Raw genomic sequence first — 7,568 nt, 5'->3', positions numbered from 1 at the left:
CGTTCCTCGAGCATCTTTTTTGTATCTCTTCGTAATAAAGAGTTCCAATAAAAATTATCAATTTTATAATAATTTTTAAAACTAGATCTCGTTACGAGTAACGAGTAGGTCTTCCGTCCGATTTTGTTTTCATATGATACGATGAAATATCGATATTCTCTGCCAAATCTGCGATCTTGGTGAATCTAGGTTTTTTGTCTCGAGACCGAAAACGGAAGAACAAAAGAGGTTTATGAAAATAAAAGCTAGGGTTTTTTATACATATGTTTAGTGTACACTACTGTTAATCATAGCAGATGAAACACCAAAGATAATCAGTTAAACTTGTGAAAAAAATGAATTGTTTGAACTCTTCTGGTGAGTACCGGAAGTGACGGTTGACAAAAGAAAACCCGTTAAATATATCTTCAATCAATTGTCTATCATTTATAAAAGTTTGTGTCTCAATCACTTACAGTGACTAAAATCTCGCTGGTATCAATTTTGTAAAAAAGGCTAAGTACCAAAGATATTTGAAATCTTGCTTGTTTTCAAGTTATCTGTAATATAGTTTACGAGTGTCTTGGCTTCTCATTTAAGGGGCCAGCCCCTTTTTCTTGAGTTCAATCGACAGTTCTCACGAATACTAACATTTTTTGTTCTTACACCCATCTAAAATTGTTGTTCATTTTTGAGATACAAATGATTGAATATTTTAGGGGCCAGCCCTATAGATCCTTAATGGGGACAGACTTTGGAGTTTTGATTAGTGGAATTGATTAGAATCATCAATGCAAACATTTTCTTTTCTACATTGCCTAACAAAATATGTCTCCCTCTCTAGATATATTGCATCAAAGTTTAAGTACTTCGGCCCCTTAAAATCCCTAATTACGTCATAAAATGGGTGTGAAAATGATTTTACCTGATAAATATTGCTACAATCAACAACTTTGCTTCTATATTGCATTACCAAATTTTGATCGTTTTTAAGTTATTTGCAATAGAGTTTACGAGTGTCTTGGCCCCTAATTTAAGGGGCCAGCCCCTTTTTCTTGATTTTGTTGGAAAGAACGTTTAATTATCTACTATATTTGTTATATATGTCTTAACAAAATATCAACTGATAAAAAGATACAGATGAAAACGTATGAAGAATTTGAATGAAAATTCGTACCCAATTTTCGTGCCTACGCGAGCTCCAAAAAATGGCGCCACTGGCGTAAAACAAAATAATAGTGCACAACTTCAGACTATAGACTACCTATCCTGAAAATTTCATAGTCATATCTCTGATAGTTTCTGAGATCAGCTCTGCACAAAATAGGTCGTAAAAATGTACAAAATGGCCGATAAATCGGTACCGGAAGTGCTGACAGGAAAAATCTCAAAAACGTATGAAGTTTACATCAAGACTCATCTTCTCTGAAAAAATGGTCGAAATCGGTCGAACAGTTTTTGAGAAATCTCGTGCACAAAATTTGTGGAAAAAAATAATAATAACTAGATACGATCTCGTTACGAGTAACGAGTAGGTCTTCCGTTCAATTTTTAAACGATAGGATTAAAATATCAATGGAATTTCAGAATCCCCCCCCCCCCGATCCACTCCCTGATAATGTATACGATTGTCAATATCCTTTCAAATGCTTGACAAAGTGTTTTGCTTTTTCACATACAAAACATTGAAGATTTAAGATGTTAGTCCCCTAAAATCCCTAATTATGTCATCAATGGGTGTTGCAATGAGTTTCACAAACTGACATTGTTACGATCAACAACTTTGTTTCTATAATGCATTACAAAATCTTTATCGTTTTTAAGAAATATGTAAAAGACTTTACGAGTGTCTTGGCCCCTAATGTAAGGGTCAAGCCCCTTTTTCTTGAGTTCATTCAAAAGGTCTCACAAATTCTAACATATTTTGTTCTTACACGTATCCAAAATTGTTGTTCATTTTTTAGATACAAATGATTGAATATTTTAGGGGCCAGCCCTCTAGATCCTTAATGGGGACAGACCTTGGTGTTTTGATTGATGGAATCGATTAGAATCATCAACGCAAGCATTTTTTCTCCTAAAAAGCTTAACAAAATATGTCTCCTTCTCTAGATATATTACGTCAAAGTTTCAGTACTTTGGCCTCTAAAAATCCCTAATTACGTAATAAAAGGGCGTGGCCATGATTTTTCCTGATAGATATTGTTACGGTCAATAACTTTGCTTCTATAATGCATTACAAAATATGTATCATTTTTAAGTTATTTGTATTAGAGTTTACAAGTGCCTTGGCCCGTAAATAAAGGGGCCAGCCCCTTTTTCTTGATTTTGTTGGAAAGAACTTATGATTATCTACCACTTTTGTTATATATGTCTTAACAAAATATCAACTGATAAAAAGATACAGATCAAAACGTATGAAAATTGTTGATAAAAATTCGTACCCAATTTTGGTGCCTAAGCGAGCTCCAAGAAATGGCGCCACTGGCGTAAAACAAAATAATAGTGCACAACTTCAGACTATAGACTACCTATCCTGAAAATTTCATAGTCATATCTCTGATAGTTTCCGAGATCAGCTCTGCACAAAATAGGTCGTAAAAAAACTACAAAATTGCCGATTAATCGGTACCGGAAGTGACGACAACAAACATTTCAAAAACATATAAAATTCAGATCATGACTCATCATCTGTGAAAAAATGGCTGAAATCGGCCGAATAGTTTTCGAGAAATCGCGTGCACAAAATTTGGAAAAAAAAATAATAATAATAAGAAACAGTACGAAAACTATAAGGTCTTCCGTTGGAAACGGAAGACCTTAACTAGATACGATCTCGTTACGAGTAACGAGTAGGTCTTCCGTTCAATTTTTTAAACGATTCGATTAAAATATCAATGAAATTTCAGAATTCTCCCTCAACCACTTCCTTTTAGATAATGTATACGATTGTCAATATCCTTTAAAATGCTTAACAAAGAGTTTAGCTTTTTAACATATATCACATTAAAGATTTAAGATTTTAGTCCCCTAAAATCTCTAAATACGTCATCAATGGGTTTGGAAATGAGTTTAACAAACTGATATTGCTGCGATCAACAACTTTGTTTTTCAAATGCATTACAAAATCTTGATCATTTTTAACGTATGAGTAAAAGAGTTAAGGAGTCTATTGGCCCCTAATTTAAGGGGCCAGCCCCTTTTTCTTGATTTTATACGAAAGGTCTCATGAATACTAACATTTTTTGTTCTTACAGCCATCTAAAATTGATGATCACTTTTGAGATACAAATGATTAAATATTTTAGGGGCCAGCCCTCTAGATCCTTAATGGGGACAGAAATTCGTGTTTTGATAAGTAGAATCAATTTAAATCATTTAATCAGACATTTTCTCTTCTTTGATGTTTAACAAAATATGTATACTTCTCTAGTTATTTTTCGTCAAAGTTTAAGTACTTTGGCCCCTAAAAATCCCTAATTACGTAATAAATGGGCGTGGCAATGATTTTTTCAAATAGATATTGGTACGATCAACAACTTTGCTTCTATAATGCATTACAAAATCTTTATCGTTTCTAAGTTATTATAATAGAGTTAACGAGTGCCTTGGCCCCTAAAAAAAGGGGCCAGCCCCTTTTTCTTGATTTCTTTGAAAAGGTCTTAAGAATACAAACAATTTTTGTTCTTACACCAATGTAAAATTGTTGATCATTTTTGAGATACAAATGATTGAATATTTTAGGGGCCAGCCCTCTAGATCCTTAATGGGGACAGAAATTCGTGTTTTGATAAGTGGAATTAATTTAAATCATTTATTCAAACATTTTCTCTTCTATGATGTCTAACAAAATATGCATACTTCTCTAGTTATTTTTTGTCAAAGTTTAAATACTTTGGCCCCTAAAAATCCCCAATTACGTAATAAATGGGCGTGGCAATGATTTTTTCTAATAGATATTGGTACGATCAACAACTTTGCTTCTATAATGCATTACAAAATCTTTATCGTTTTTAAGTTATTTGTAATAGAGTTTACGAGTGCCTTGGCCCCTAAAAAAAGGGGCAGGCCCCTTTTTCTTGATTTCGTTGAAAAGAACTTTTGATTATCTACCACTTTTGTTATATATATGTTAACAAAATATCAACTGATAAAAAGATACAGATCAAAACGTTTGAAAATTTTGAATGAAAATTCGTACTCAATTTTCGTGCCCAGGCGAGCTCCAAGAAATGGCGCCACTGGCGTAAAACAAAATAATAGTGCACAACTTCAGACTATAGACTACCGATCCTGAAAATTTCATAGTCATATCTCTGACAGTTTCTGAGATCAGCTCTGCACAAAATAGGTCGTAAAAAACTACAAAATGGTCGATAAATCGGTACCGGAAGTGACGACAACAAAAATTTCAAAAACATATAAAATTCAGATGATGACTCATCATCTATGAAAAAATGTTGAAAATCGGTCGAATAGTTTTCGAGAAATCGCGTGCACAAAATTTGGAAAAAAAAATAATAATAATAATAACTAGATACGACCTCGTTACGAGTAACGAGTAGGTCTTCCGTCCGATTTTTTTTTTTTTAAGATAAAATGATACCATGAGATATCGATACAATTTCAAAATTACCCCCCCCCCCCCCCCAAAAAAAAAAAATTTGAAGATAAAGAATAAAAATCCTAATTACGTCAGACATGGGCCTGACGATGACTCTTTCAAACCGATAATGTAGAGATCAACAACTTTGATTTTTATAATGCATAACAAAATATTTATCGTTTTCAAGTTATTCGTAATAGAATTTACGAGTCTCTTGGTCCCTAATTAAAGGGGCCAGCCCCTTTTTCTTGATTTTATTGGATATAACTTTTGATTCTCTACTACTTTTGTTCTATATGTCTTTTCAAAATATCAACTGATAAAAAGATACTGATCAAAACATATGGAAATTTTGATTCGAAATCTGTACCCCATTTTTGTGCCTAAGCGAGCTCCAAGGAATAGCGCCACTGGTGCAAAACAACTAAATAGTGCACAACTTCAAACCATGCTCTACCTATCCTGAAAATTTCAAAGTCATATCTCTTATAGTTTCTGAGATCAACTCTGCACAAAATTGGTCGTAAAAAATTTCAAAATCGACCGTTAATCCGAACCGGAAGTGACGACGACAAAAAATTCAAAAACATATAAAATTCAGATAATTTCCCATCATCTGTGAAAAAATTGTTCAGATCGGTTGAGCAGTTTTCGAGAAATCGCGTGCACAAAATTTGGAAAAAAAAAATAATAATAAACAGTACGAAAACAATAAGGTCTTCCGTTGGAAACGGAAGACCTTAATAAGAAACAGTACGAAAACTATAAGGTCTTCCGTTGGAAACGGAAGACCTTAACTAGATACGATCTCGTTACGAGTAACGAGTAGGTCTTCCGTTCAATTTTTTAAACGATTCGATTAAAATATCAATGAAATTTCAAAATTCTCCCACAACCACTTCCTTTTAGATAATGTATACGATTTTCAATATCCTTTAAAATGCTTAACAAAGAGTTTTGCTTTTTAACATACAGCACATTAAAGATTTAAGATTTTAGTCCCCTAAAATGTTTAATTACGTCATCAATGTGTTTGGAAATGAGTTTTACAAACTGATATTGCTGCGATCAACAACTTTGATTCTATAATGCATTACAAAATCTTGATCATTTTTAAGGTATGAGTAATAGAGTTTAGGAGTCTATTGGCCCCTAATATAAGGGGCCAGCCCCTTTTTCTTGATTTTATATGAAAGGTCTCATCAATACTAACATTTTTTGTTCTTACATCCATCTAAAATTGTTGATCATTTTTGAGATACAAAAGAATAAATCATAAATTCAAACATTTTCTCTTCTATGATGTCTTACAAAATATTTATACTTCTCTAGTTATTTTTCGTCAAAGTTTAAGTACTTTGGCCCCTAAAAATCCCTAATTACGTAATAAATGGGCGTGGCAATGGTTTTTTCTAATAGATATTGATACAATCAACAACTTCGCTTCTATAATGCATTACAAAATCTTTATCGTTTTTAAGGTATGAGTAATAGAGTTTTGGAGTCTATTGGCCCCTAATGTAAGGGGCCAGCCCCTTTTTCTTGATTTTATATGAAAGGTCTCATCAATACTAACATTTTTTGTTCTTACATCCATCTAAAATTGTTGATCATTTTTGAGATACAAATGATTGAATATTTTAGGGGCCAGCCCTCTAGATCCTTAATGGGGACAGAAACTCGAGTTTTGATAAGTGGAATCAATTTAAATCATTTATTCAAATATTTTCTCTTCTATGATGTTTAACAAAATATGTATACTTCTTTAGTTATTTTACGTCAAAGTTTAAGTAATTTGGCCCCTAAAAATCCCTAATTACGTAATAAATGGGCGTGGCAATGGTTTTTTCTAATAGATATTGATACAATAAACAAATTTGCTTCTATAAAGCATTACAAAATCTTTATCACTTTTAAGTTATTTGTAATAGAGTTTAAGAGTGCCCTGGCCCCTGATTAAAGGGGCCAGCCCCTTTTTCTTGATTTCTTTGAAAAGGTCTTAAGAATACTAACAATTTTTGTTCTTACACGTATTTAAAATTGTTGATCATTTTTGAGATACAAATGTTTGAATATTTTAGGGGCCAGCCCTCTAGATCCTTAATGGGGACAGAAATTCGTGTTTTGATAAATTGAATCAATTTAAATTATTAATTCAAACATTTTTTCTTCTATGATGTCTAACAAAATATTTCTACTTCTCTAGTTATATTGCGTCAAAGTTTAAGTATTTTGGCCCCTAAAAATCCCTAATTACGTAATAAATGGGCGTGGTAATAATTTTTTCTAATAGATATTGGTACGATCAACAACTTTGCTTCTATAATACATTACAAAATCTTTATCGTTTTTTTTAAGTTATTTGTAATAGAGTTTACGAGTATTTTAGCCCCTAAATAAAGGGGCCAGCCCCTTATTTTTGATTTTGTTGGAAAGAACTTTTGATTCTTTACCTCTTTTGTTATATATGTCTTAACAAAATATCAACTGATAAAAAGATATAAATCAAAACGTGTGAAAATTTTGAAAGAAAATTCGTGCCCAATTTTCGCGCCCAGGCGAGCTCCAAGAAATGGCGCAACAGGCATTAAACAACTACATGCTGCACAACTCCAAACTATCGTCTACTTATCCTGAAAATTTGATATTCATATCTCTAATGGTTTCCGAGTTTATAGCTGCACAAAATTGGTCGTCAAAAATTACAAAATGGCCGACAATTCGGTACCGGAAGTGACTACGAAAAAATTAAGAAAAATGTATTAAGTTTAGATCAAGCCCTAACAACTGTGAAAAAATATTTGAGATCGGTCGAATAGATTCCGAGAAATCGCGTGCACAAAATTTGGAAAAAAATAATAATAATAATAAATAATAATAAGAAACAGTACGAAAACAATAAGGTCTTCCGTTGGGAACGGAAGACCTTAATAATAATAATAAGAAATCGTACGAAAACTATAAGGTCTTCCGTTGGAAACGG

The sequence above is a fragment of the Crassostrea angulata genome, chromosome 6, assembly GCF_025612915.1.
Source record: "Crassostrea angulata isolate pt1a10 chromosome 6, ASM2561291v2, whole genome shotgun sequence".
Lineage (NCBI taxonomy): Eukaryota > Metazoa > Mollusca > Bivalvia > Ostreida > Ostreidae > Magallana > Magallana angulata.
This window is presented reverse-complemented; position numbering follows the sequence as displayed.